Source organism: Aythya ferina (assembly GCF_964211825.1).
Source record: "Aythya ferina genome assembly, chromosome: 1".
Taxonomy (NCBI): domain Eukaryota; kingdom Metazoa; phylum Chordata; class Aves; order Anseriformes; family Anatidae; genus Aythya; species Aythya ferina.
This window is the reverse complement of record NC_140296.1, coordinates 155,704,734-155,718,502: the sequence shown is the minus strand read 5'-3', so window position 1 is coordinate 155,718,502 and position 13,769 is coordinate 155,704,734. Positions and strand designations below refer to the sequence as shown.

At 44.3% G+C, this 13,769-nt stretch overlaps 1 long non-coding RNA gene across 1 annotated transcript in view; it reads right to left on the bottom strand.

The window, feature by feature from the left end:
• Positions 1–2,094: 2,094 nt before the first annotated feature.
• LOC311430655 overlaps positions 2,095–13,769 on the bottom strand; it is an 86,536-nt gene continuing 74,861 nt past the window's right edge. Inside the window, exon 2 of the long non-coding RNA XR_014688926.1 lies at positions 2,095–2,960. This is a non-coding gene — a long non-coding RNA (uncharacterized lncRNA). The remainder of the gene's footprint in view (positions 2,961–13,769) is intronic.

The window sequence follows — 13,769 nt, the reverse complement described above, 5'->3', positions numbered from 1 at the left end:
TGCCTCCACCAAGAAAGACAGGAGGGTTATTGTTGTTGGTGACTCGATTCTTAGGGGAACAGAGGGCCCTATTTGTCGGCCTGACCCTACCCGTAGGGAAGTCTGCTGTCTCCCTGGGGCCAGGGTCAGGGACGTTGCCAGGAAGCTTCCTAACCTGGTACGCCCCTCTGACTATTACCCCCTTTTGATAGTCCAGGCGGGCAGTGATAACATCGAAGAGAGAAGCCTCAAGGCTATCAAAAGGGACTTTAGGGGACTGGGTCGGTTAGTGGATGGAGCGGGAGTGCAGGTGGTGTTTTCATCCATCCCTACGGTGGCAGGGAGGGGTTCAGAGAGGACACGGAAAGCCCACCTGTTAAACACGTGGCTCCGGGACTGGTGCCAACGCAGAAATCTTGGGTTTTTTGATCATGGGGCACTTTACGCAGCACCTGGCCTGATGGCTGCAGACGGGTCCCTATCTTTTAGGGGAAAAAGGATCCTGGGCCAGGAGCTGGCAGGGCTCATTGAGAGGGCTTTAAACTAGGTAGGAAGGGGGATGGGGCTGAGGCTAGGATTGTTGGGGCTGTGCTAGGGGGAACAATGGCAAGGCTGGAGGATAAGGCAATGGCCCAGCTGAAGTGCATCTACACCAATGCACGCAGTATGGGTATGGGTAACAAACAGGAGGAGCTGGAAGCCATCGTGCGGCAGGCAGGCTACGACTTGGTTGCCATCACGGAGACGTGGTGGGACCAGTCTCATGACTGGAGTGCTGCAGTGCCTGGCTATAAGCTCTATAGAAGGGACAGGCAGCATAGAAGGGGTGGTGGTGTGGCTCTCTATATTAGAGAGTCTTTCGATGTTGTAGAACTCGAGGTTGGGAATGACAAGGTTGAGTCCCTTTGGGTTACGATCGGCAGGGACAACAAGGCTAGTGTCCTGGTCGGGGTCTGCTATAGACCGCCGAACCAGGATGAGGAGACGGATGAGGAATTCTACAGGCAGCTGACAGAGGTTGCAAAATCGTCAGCTCTTGTACTTGTGGGGGACTTCAACTTCCCTGACGTATCCTGGAAGCACAACACAGCCCTGAGAAAGCAGTCTAGGAGGTTTCTGGAGAGCGTGGAAGATAGCTTCCTGACACAGCTGGTTAGTGAACCTACCAGGGGTGGTGCCCCGCTAGACCTTCTCTTCACAAACAGAGAAGGACTGGTGGAGGACGTGATTGTCGGGAGCTGTCTTGGGCAGAGTGACCACGCAATGGTGGAGTTCACTATTCTTGGCGAGGCCAGGAAGGGGACCAGTAAAACCGCTGTATTGGACTTTCGGAGGGCTGACTTTGAGCTGCTCAGGACATTGGTTGGTGGAGTCCCTTGGGAGGCGGTTCTGAAGGGCAGAGGAGTCCAGGAAGGCTGGGCGCTCTTCAAGAGGGAAGTCTTAATGGCGCAGGAACGGTCTGTCCCCACGTGCCCAAAGACGAGCTGGCGGGGAAGAAGACCGGCCTGGCTCAACAGAGAATTGTGGCTTGATCTTAGGAGGAAAAAGAGGGTTTATAAGCTTTGGAAAAGTGGGCAGGCCACTAAGGAGGACTTTAAAGAAGTAGCGAGGCTGTGCAGGGACAAAATTAGGAAGGCCAAAGCTCATCTGGAGCTCAATCTGGCTACTGCCGTTAAAGATAACAAAAAACATTTCTATAAATACATCAACACAAAAAGGAGGACTAAGGAGAATCTCCATTCTTTACTGGATGCGGGGGGAAACTTAGTTACAAGAGATGAGGAAAAGGCGGAGGTGCTCAATGCCTTCTTTGCCTCAGTCTTTAGCGGCAATACCGGATGTTCTCTGGATACTCAGTACCCTGAGCTGGTGGAAGGGGATGGGGAGCAGGATGTGGCCCTCATTATCCATGAAGAACTGGTTGGTGACCTGCTACGGCACTTAGATGTTGTCGTGGTTCCGCTCGAGTGGGCAGCCGAGCTCCACCACAGCCGCTCTCTCACTCCCCCTCCCCAAAGAGGAATGGGGAGAAAATATGTGAAAAGGGCTCAAGGATTGAGATAAGGACGAGAAAATCACGCAATAATTATTGTAACGGGCAAAACAGACTCGGCATAAGCAGATAGTAAGATTTATTGCCTACAACTAACAAGCGAGAGAAGTGAGAAAACAAAGGAAAAAAAAACAAAAGCATCTTCCCCCCCCATCCACCCTCTTCCACCTCCTCCCCCCGAGCGGCGCAGGGGAACGGGGAATGGGGGTTATGGTCAGTCTACAGCACTTCTTCTCTGCCGCTCCTTCTCGGTCACTCTTGTCCCCTGTGCTGTGGGGTCCCACCCACGGGATGCAGTCCTTGATGAACTGATCCGGCGTGGGCTTCCCACAGGCAGCAGCTCTTTCAGAACTGCTCCAGATATGGGTCCGTACCACGGGGTCCATCCCTCAGGAGAAAACTGCTCCAACCTGGCTCCCCTACGGGCAGCAGCTCCTGCCGGGTCACCTGCTCCTGCGTGGGCTCCTCTCCACGGGCTACAGGTCCGGCCCGGAATCTGCTCCGGCAGGGGTCTTCCACAGGCGGCAGCCTCCGTCGGTGCAGTGCCACCTGCTCCACCGTGGTCTCCTCCACGGGCTGCAGCATGGAACCCTGCTCCACCGTGGTACTCCATGGGCTGCAGGGGGACATCCTGCTTCACCATGGTCCTCACCACAAGCCGCAGGGGACTTCTGCTCCAGCGCCTGGAGCACCTCTCCCCCTCCTTCTACACTGACCTTGGTGCAAGGCTGTTCTCTCACTCCCTTGACTCTCCCGGCTGCTGTGTGGTGCAGCGTTTTTTCCCTGTCTTAAATATGCTCTCACAGAGGCGCAAAACAACATCGCTTATTGGCTCGGATCTGGAAAACAATGGGGCCCTTCCCAAACATGGGGCAGCTTCTAGATCTTTCTCACAGAAACCACCCCTATGGCTCCCTGCTACCAAAACCTTGCCACGTAAACCCACTACAGATGTGCACAAGTCGATGGGGCTGGATGGGATCCACCCAAGGGTACTGAGGGAACTAGCAGAGGAGCTGGCCAAGCCACTGTCCATCATTTATCAGCAGTCCTGGCTATCGGGGGAGGTCCCAATCGACTGGCGGCTAGCAAACGTGACGCCCATCTACAAGAAGGGCCGGAGGGCAGACCCGGGAAACTACAGGCCTGTCAGTTTGACCTCAGTGCCAGGAAAGCTCATGGAGCAGATCCTCCTGAGAGTCATCATGCAGCACTTGCAGGGGAAGCAGGCAATCAGGCCCAGTCAGCATGGCTTTATGAAAGGCAGGTCATGCCTGACGAACCTGATCTCCTTCTATGACAAAGTGACGCGCTGGGTGGACGAGGGAAAGGCTGTGGATGTGGTCTACCTTGACTTCAGCAAGGCTTTTGACACCGTCTCCCACAGCATTCTCCTCAAGAAACTGGCTGCCCTTGGCTTGGACTGGCGCACGCTTCGTTGGGTTAGAAACTGGCTGGATAGCCGGGCCCAAAGAGTCGTGGTAAATGGAGCCAAGTCCAGTTGGAGGCCAGTCACTAGTGGTGTCCCCCAGGGCTCGGTGCTGGGGCCGGTCCTCTTTAATATCTTCATCGATGATCTGGATGAGGGCATTGAGTGCACCCTCAGTAAGTTTGCAGATGACACCAAGTTAGGTGCGTGTGTCGATCTGCTTGAGGGTAGGAAAGCTCTGCAGGAGGATCTGGATAGGCTGCACCGATGGGCTGAGGTCAACTGCATGAAGTTCAACAAGGCCAAGTGCCAGGTCCTGCACCTGGGGCGCAATAACCCCAAGCAGAGCTACAGGCTGGGTGAGGAATGGTTGGAAAGCTGCCAGGCAGAGAAGGACCTGGGAGTGATGGTGGATAGTCAGCTGAATATGAGCCAGCAGTGCGCTCAGGTGGCCAAGAAGGCCAACGGCATCCTGGCTTGTATCAGGAACAGTGTGACCAGCAGGGCTAGGGAGGTGATCGTCCCCCTGTACTCAGCTCTGGTGAGGCTTCACCTCGAGTACTGTGTTCAGTTTTGGGCCCCTCGCTACAAGAAGGACATGGAGGTGCTTGAGCGGGTACAGAGAAGGGCAACGAAGCTGGTGAGGGGCCTGGAGAACAAGTCCTACGAGGAGCGGCTGAGGGAGCTGGGCTTGTTCAGCCTGGAGAAGAGGAGGCTCAGGGGCGACCTTATCGCTCTCTATAGGTACCTCAAGGGAGGCTGTAGCGAGGTGGGGGTTGGTCTGTTCTCCCACGTGCCTGGTGACAGGACGAGGGGGAATGGGCTTAAGTTGAGCCAGGGGAGTTTTAGGTTAGATGTTAGGAAGAACTTCTTCACTGAAAGGGTTGTGAGGCACTGGAACAGGCTGCCCAGGGAAGTGGTGGAGTCACGATCCCTGGAAGTCTTCAAAAGACGTTTAGATGTAGAGCTTAGGGAAATGGTTTAGTGGGGACTGTTAGCGTTAGGTCAGAGGTTGGACTCGATGATCTTGAGGTCTCTTCCAACCTAGAAAATTCTGTGATTCTGTGAAATCATCCTAAACAACTTCTTTTCACTGATATCAGCAAAAGAAAGGTCAAATCATTTCCTCCGTAATGCTTACTGTAACAGAAGATAAGAATTTCTGTCACCTAACTGAAGCTTTCTTCAAATCCATGCATAAAATACACATATTCATGTATAAATATTCATGTCGTTCACGAATATTTATGTATTATGTTATGTATTCATAAACATGTTTTTGCTTTTTGCCTGGCTCCTCTTTGTCCATGCAATAAACAGAAATTATTTTTCTTGATTTTTAATAACAAGCACAACAGAACATCCTGCCAGTAGTCTGTCAGTAGGGTTAGTCTTCCTTTTTTTTTTTTTTTTTTTTTTTTTTTATCTTTCACTTCTAATTCCTTTGTTCATGAGGCATGTTGTGTGAAAAATTGATAATCATGTCTGTCAACTCTCTTAAAAATGAGGACAGTGCTGATACCTATTTAAAATGATTATTAGTCATGTGATATTTTGTGATTGTTCTTGCAATATTAATCATATTATTCATTGTCTATCATCTTCAATCTTATGTTTTCATATCTGCCTGTTATTTTCCATCATTTCATTCAAATGTCTAAGCTGTAATAGATATATTTGTCTGACTAGAGAGAATAAACTGTCCTAAATCTGTTCAACAGCAACAACAAAAGAAGAGAGACCCTGAAGAATAGTCCAGGCACCAAAGACCTCAGCCAAAGAGTCAAGCCACAGGAGAACTGAATACAGTATCTTTCTGTGAAGCAGAGTGGGCTCCATAAGAGCTCGTCTTGGTAGAAAAAGAAGATACAAGTACAGAAGAGATGTGTGGTTTTTGCAGCATTCTCAACTTTCCTTAAGGGAAGTTCAGGAAACTTCTGGAAGCTTGTTCAGCAATCAGCATCTGTTAACTTCTGTTGGCTTATATACACAATGTATATGAAGGGACTGAAAGTGAAACATTCTCAGCCTACAGAGGGGAAGACTCAGGGGAAGATCTTCTTGCTGTCTTTGGCTACATAATGGAAGATATGGAGAAGATGGATACAGAGCCTTTTTAAAGGTACATTGATAAAACCTTTTTCATGGTGAAGGTGGAGTCTCTATCCTTGGAAATGCACAAAACTCACCTGGACAAGGGTTGAGCAATCTCATCCAACTGGACATGCTTTGAGCTGAAGATCTCTCTTTCAATGTAAATGGTTTCATGATTCTAAAAGCAAGCTCTTCCCCTTCCCTCTCCTGCTCTGCCCTCCCCTGCCCTCCCCTCCCCTTCTCTCCCCTCTTCTCAGTTCTATACAAAATAAACAATGTTAATACACACTAACACAGCTTGTCAGCTTCTTGGATTGACACAGCAGCTAAATGGTAAAACCAAAATGCACTAATAATAAACAAATGTCTATGACTTATCTTGGATTTTCTATTTATGGCAGAAAAAAGAAAAGTTATTAAAAAAGATTTGTGTAATTAGTACTTTACCATATGTCTCAGTTTCATTACACAGAATTACACAGAATCACACAGAATTGTCTAGGTTGGAAGAGACCTCAAGATCATCGAGTCCAACCTCTGACCTAACACTAACAAGTCCTCCACTAAACCATATCAATAAGTTCAACATCTAAATGTCTTTTAAACACCTCCAGGGATGGTGACTCCACCACATCCCTGGGCAGCCCATTCCAATGCCTAACAACCCTCTCAGTAAAGTTCTTCCTAATATCCAACCTAAAACACCCCTGGCACAACTTTAGCCCGTTCCCCCTCATCCTGTCACCAGGCACATGGGAAAATAGACCAACCTCACCTCGCTACAGCCTCCTTTAATGTACCTATAGAGAGAGAGCGATAAGCTCTCTCTGAGCCTCCTTTTCTCCAGGCTGAACAAGCCCAGCTCCCTCAGTCACTCCTCATAGGACTTGTTCTCCAGACCCCTCACCAGCTTCTTCGCCCTTCTCTGGACTCGCTTGAGCACCTCCATGTCCTTCTTGTAGCGAGGGGCCCAAAACTGAACACAGTACTCGAGGTGAAGCTTCACCAGAGCAGAGTACAGGGGGACAATCACTTCCCTAGACCTGCTGGCCACACTGCTTCTTATACAAGCCAGGATGCTGTTGGCCTTCTTGGCCACCTGAGCACACTACTAGCTCATATTCAGCTGACTATCAACCAATATTCCCAGGTCCTTCTCCACCAGGCAGCATTCTAACCACTCATCTCCCAGCCTGTATGTCTGCTTGGGGTTGTTGTGCCCCAGGTGCAGGACCCAGCATTTGGCCTTGTTGAACTTCATACAGTTGACTTCAGCCCATCAGTCCAGCCTATCCAGATTCTGATTAACTCTACTGAAAAAAATGCAGCATCTCTGAACACTTGTTAGGTTTGAAATACATGTACCGAACCCAGTAATCAGTATTGAAGTACTGGTTTTTCAAATAGAATATAATGTGAATTGCATTTTCAACTTGTGGACAGTTATCAAATATATTGTGTATATATATATATTTGCTATCTCTAAAGAGTTAAAAATATACGTTCTCAAAAGTGAAATCTGTAGGAAAGAATTTACTAATTTTGCATGAAATCTGACATGACTTGATCAACTTGAAACCATTTGATAGAGCCAAAGTATCTGATGGTAAATGAATAAGCCATCTCTTCAGGTAGTCGGAGAAGTTATAACTGATTGTACCCTAAGGATATTGCTTGTGAAAGGAATGCTTGTGGCTGCATCAAATTTTGTCTCATCAGCATTCATCACAATAGAAAAAAAAACAGATTACTTCTTGTGGTTTATTGCAGAAGACTTGCAGAATAGAACCAAACAATAGCCAATGCACACCACTTCATTCATCATACCCCTCCTTCTTAGATAAAATATATGGAATGAATAGGCAAAAAATGTGCATTCCTATTTCCTTTTCTTCAAATGAGATCATCCTTCATGGTGTTATCCATCACATTCCACCTCACTTGCATTCCAAGCAGGTCTCCAAAAGCACACAGAATGCTGAAGTATTTCTCTATCCAGATAAAATATGTGTCTTTGTCTGGTGCTGAGGCAGAAATTCTTCAGCATTCTACTTCTACGCAGAGCTTTCACAGACATGTTTTTCAGAAGTGAGATGTAATGTTGAATTGGTATATTTTCTCTGGGACAGCAAAAGGTTTTTTTTATTTGTTTGTTTGTTTCTCTTATAATTGAATAAGTTTACAGTGCGTTAAACACTAATATGGGTCTTTAGGAAAAACTGCAGATACTCACAGTAGGGCTGTCTGAATTTCCAAATCACAGAATACCCCAGTGCAGTCAGTCATCTCAGTCTGTTTTATGAAACAATTCTCATTCTTTCTGTATTGTTTCTTGAGAAACAATTCCATAAGGAGAAACAGTTCCATAAGGATACTGTTAACCATGAAGGATAACTTTAGAAGATAAGGTATATCTTTTCACCTTTTCAAGGATAGTAAGCATTCATTTCTAATTTTCATTTGCAGTTTATAGTTGTGATAGCAAGACTTCCTGTCTTCTTGTATAATTTTGAATCCTCATACTTCATTCTTGCCTGAACTTGTGAGTGGAGGCATTCCATCCGTTTTCAGATGGAAAGCCTGGACCCAGCATTAGGTTAAATGATTTTTTCTGTGTTATGCAGATGATAATAATCATTCAATTTGTCTTAATAACTGTAACAATGGGGTTAAGAGAATACAATGAGATGGACTTCACACAGACGTATCATCAGAAGGTCAGAAGTTGTATTGTTTTAAATACCCTTTTTAGTGCTCTGAAAAAAACATGTGAATAATCTGTTTAATAGAAAACTTCTAACTCAGTGGCAAAATACACTTAAAATGCCATTTCAAGTCCACCAGAAATAGGTGTTTTATCCAATGAAACTTAAATGACTGCATTGAACTAATGACACATTTGTGCTAGGAAAGTATTCATAGTAATTACATGTTTATCTCACAGCATATTGCCATTAGAAAACTCTTTGTATAAAGGAATGGACAGAACAAAACTTTTTCAGTAGGTTAAATAATGGTAAGAGGGAACTGTAAAATGGAAGGTATTAACCACACATTCTTGGGTGACCTAACCAGAAAAAAATGGGGAATAGTTCAGCTCTACCCTACAGATTGTTGAACAGGTTGACCGCTAGTAATTACTTGTATCAACAGAAAGTTATTCATGATTTTGGAAAGCAAATTCTGGTTCTGGTGGGTACCAACATGTATTACTCTTTTCTGGGACATAAGAAATTAACTGAAAAGAAAATGGGGATTGAAATGCTGACTGCATCTCCAGGCTGTTTTGCTTTTTGTGTTACTTTAGTGTTACAGAATTGGTGACAGAGCAAAATTCTCAGTATTCACTTTAGGTAGAGCTCAAAATAAATAAATAAGTAAAATAAAATTCTTGGTAGCTCTCTCTTTCGTGTCTTCCAGAGACTGCTTTTCTGTAACACCTGCAGAAATATTCGTGTGACCGTCTCCACCCAAAAGTCAGAAAACCGAATGCTGCAATCACATTTTAAGGCAGAGTCTGACATGCCCTCTCCCAGAACATTTCAATTGAAAACCACTGAAAGAAAGACATTGAATGAAGTAAAGAAGCCACTATTTTTACAATGAGACATTGTCATTGAGATTATCAGAGACTTTCTAAAATTTAATAACTAAAAACAATCACAGAATCATAAAATCATTCAGGTTGGAAAAGAATTCTAAGATCACTTGGTCCAACCTTTAACCTAGTACTGACAATTCCATCATTGAACCACACTACTAAGTTCCAAGTCTACACGTTTCTTGAAAACCTCCAGGAATGGTGACTCAACCACTTCCCTGGACAGCCCATTCCAATGCTGCACAACCCTTTCAGTAAAGAAATTTCTCATAATATTCAACCTAAAAATTCCCTGGCACTACTTGAGTCCATTTCCCCTTATCTTGTCTCTTGGTACTTGGGAGGAGAGCCTAATCCCTACTTCACTCTAGCCTCATTTAAGGCAATGGTAGAGGGTGATAAGGTCTCCCTTAAGCCTTCTTTTCTCCAGGCTAAACAACACAGTTCCCTCAGCTGCTCCTAATAAGACTTCATCAGCTTTGTTGCCTTCTTTGGACACTCTCAACAACCTCAGTGTCCTTCTTATAGTGAGGGGCCCAAAACTGAGCGCAATAATTGAGATACAGCCTCATCAGAGATGAGTACAGAGGACTACTTCCCTAGGCCTGGTGACCACACTATTTAATGACATAAATAAATAACTATGAGACTCTCTGGAAGTTTTCTGTGATTTAACACTAGATTGTAAAATAAAGAATAGGCAATTCTATATTTATAGTTCTGAAATGTTTTTAAATACTATATTTTTCATCTTACAACACACAGCAGTAACAGTGACAATGTTAATAAATGATGATTATTATTTAGCCATGAGCAGTCAGATATGCAAATATGTGAAGATCCCATCATGCATTTTCACAGGGATTTAAATGGTTATGATTAAAGCAGTTTATGATAAGTGCAGAATGTCCAGCATACAACTTAACAAAAACATCATACGTTGGGTGAGCAATTGGCTGACAGGCAGGGCTCGAAGGCATGTGGTAAATGGAGCCACATCAGGCTGGTGGATCATCACTAGTGGGGTCCCCCAAGGCTCTATTTTAGTGCCAGTCCTCTTCAATGTTTTTTTATAAATGATTTGGATGTAGGACTAGAAGGTGTTTTGAGCAAATTTGCTGATGGCACCAAACTTGGAGGAGTTGTTGACACTGTTGAGGGTAGAAAGGCCTTGCAGAGAGATCTGAACAGATTGGAGAGCTGGGTGATCACCAACCGCATGAAGATTAACAAGAGCAAGTGCCGGGTCCTGCACCTGGGATGGGGCCACCCTGGCTATACGTACAGACTGGGTGACGAGATGCTGGAGAGCAGCCCTGCAGAGAGGGATCCGGGGGTGGTGGTTGACAGCAAGTTGAACATGAGCCAGCAGTGTGCCCTGGCAGCCAGGAGGGCCAACCATATCCTGGGGTGCATCAAGCACGGCATTGCTAGTCGGTCGAGGGAGGTGATTGTTCTGTTCTACTCTGTGCTGGTGCGGCCTCACTTCGAGTACTGTGTGCAGTTCTGGGCACCACAGTACAAAAAGGACATGAAACTGCTAGAAAGTGTCTATGAAGATGGTGAAGGGCCTAGAGGGGAAGACGTATGAGGAGCAGATGAGGTCACTTGGCCTTTTCAGCCTGGAGAAGGAGAGGCTGAGGGGAGATCTCATCGCGACCTACAGCTTCCTCATGAGAGGGAATGGAGGGGCAGGCAACAACCTATGCTCTTTAGTGACCAGTGATAGGATCCTAGGGAATGGTGTCAAGCTGCAACAGGGGAGGTTCAGGCTGGACATCAGGAAGAGGTTCTTCACTGAGAGGGTGGTCGCGCACCGGAACAGGCTCCCCAGGGAACTAGTCACTGCACCAAGCCTGTCAGAGTTTAAGAAATGTTTGGACTGTGCGCTTAGTCACATGGTCTGAATTTTTTGGTAGACCTGTGTGGTGCCATGAGTTGGATTCGATGATCCTTATGGGTCCTTTCCAACTCGGGATATTCTATGATTCTATGAAATAGGTATATTTTTCTTAAAGATATGTGGAAAAACTTGCACACTGAATCCTGAAATAGAGTCCATTTAGTGGCAGAAACTATTGTTCATTGTCTAGTAGACTTTATCTTGATTCATTCATTCAAAATAAAACCAGTAGAGGATATATGAGAAATATTAGCTTGTTGTAATATGTTCAGACTGTTAAAACTGTCTCCAGCAACTGAGGTCAGGGTTACCCTGAACAGACAAAAGATGACACTTTCTGTTTTGTACTAAATCTTAAAAATCTTATGTTAAAAGATTATTGGTATGGAAAAAGTTGGGTAGAATATAAATTTATGAAGCTACATATAAAGAATATCCCATATGATATACGTAAAGCACTTAAAAGGCTATATTCCCACCTCTGCTGAGTGGTACCAACTGTTGGCCACAAAGATTTGACATCTAAGCTTTCACACACAGTTTGTGACCTGCTACATTAAAATCTTACCTAAATTAAAAAAATGAAGTGAAAAGAAAAATAAAAGAGAAAGGGAAGGGGAAAGGGAAGGGGGAGGGGAAAGGGGAGGGAAAGCGGGAGGAGAAGGGGGAGGGGAAGGGGAGGTGAAGGGAGAGGGGAAGGGGAAGGGGAAGGGGAAGGAAGAGGGGAAGACAGAGGGGAAGAGAGAGGGGAAGGGAGAGGGGATGGGAGAGGGGATGGGAGAGGGGAAGGGAGAAGAGAAGGGGAAAGGAGAAGGGGAAAGGGAAGGGGAAGGGGAAGGGGAAGGGGAAGGGGAAGGGGAAGGGGAAGGGGAAGGGGAAGGGGAAGGGGAAGGGGAAGGGGAAGGGGAACGGGAAGAATCATTTTAAAAGTCCTTCAAAGTAAGTTTAAGCTCCAAAAGGTCATCTTCCAAAACAACACATTTTAGTCATACTGAAACTTCTAATTAGAGTTTTATGATTTTTATCTCAATTTTAGGTCTACAGATAAAGAATTTAATTTTAAAAATTAGTGTCAATAAAACAAACAACACAACATAGCCCATTTACAAAATATGAAATGATGAAAATTATATTGTTTGTGCAAGGAAACTGAAATATTTCTGATAATCTCTATCCTGATGTATTAGAATCAGCTACTTTTGTCAGTAGAACTGGCTGATTATTTTGTAGGTCAGCATACAGAGTCAGTATTTTTCCCACCTGGATTGAACCACACATGACAATATATTGAATATATTAGTGGACAATGTCCATACATGGTTTTAATAAAGAATTGATACACCTTCATTGTAGGTGCAATTAGAAGTGAGTGACTGATACAACAGACTAGGAAGACTAGGAGTTAGTCTTTTAAACACCTCCACCACTACATGCCTTTTTTTTTTTTTTTTTTTTTTTTTCCTGCAGTGCCTTTCTTGCAAGGCTATCTGGTTTCACTAACATGAAATAACCATATGTGGCAAACCATATGTCACTTTTTCAAAGGAACAAACAGCTAAGATTAATATCAAAAAAAATGAATTAGTGGTTTAACTACATAAATTCAGCAATTATATGCTGCAATATCACTTCAGGTTCTGCCATTTCTTTTTAAAATCACTTTTAACCATATTGCAAACTGTGACATCAAAATGCCTGCAGCCTTGAAGTATATATTTCCGACAAAAGCTGGAATAAAGTAGTAAAAATGACAGTGAAGAAATAGATCTGACAGAAGTGCCAACCAACTCATCTAATCTTAAAGAGTCTTATGCTCTGTGAGGGCCCAGGAGTGCCTCCCCATTTCTGAGGCAGGTGTACGGCTTATCTGTGACCTGACTGCATGTCAAACTAAGATCAAAGTGCATAGTCCTACAGCCCTATACTTCATTATCATGTCTGAGTTTCCATGGGAATAAAATCAAACTGTGCACACTAGAAAACTGGTCCTCTGACCCGAATAACATGGGGCACAGGATGGCCAAGCATGCTTGGACAGATCTGTGACATGGCACATTGTCATTGGGTTCTACTTCCAAATTTTATTTTCTTTGTCTTAAAAGTCATTAGTATGAGCTACAAAACTGACTGAATGACTTTGTATGTTTGAGAAGAAATGGAACATTGTGGCCTGATTTCATCATAAGTATCTGCATCATGCTAGTTGTAGGGCAAATATAGTTCACAGGAGGCGTATATTGCTATGTGAAGATAATTATTGAAGTGATTTCATAGTTATTATTTCATAATGTGCCACATTCCAAAGTATCTCATTGATTATTTTTTTTAAATCTTGGATAATGCCTTTAGAAATATTTTTACAGAAGTAAGGATTTGGAGTCTTTACTACAATTATGTAGTAGTGTAAGTAAATGAAATATGCTTAAGCAAGAAGCTTTGGCAGAAGACAATGCTGAAAATCTGCAAGTAAAATCCTGCCTTCTTTTGGACAAATCAAGTAACAAATTTTTAAGTATCCCTTACTCTCTTGTTGTCTTCATTGTGGTGGATTGTAGTTAGGTACTTCAGCCAGGTCTTTTGCATGTCTAGCTAACCATGTGGTAAAGAGTGAGAAGATGCTGCACATAACAAAGCAAAGCAAAGTATGCTTAACCCTCTCTTTTATTAACCTTGTTAACAGAAATAAAATAGAACCTAGTTTTTTTAGATC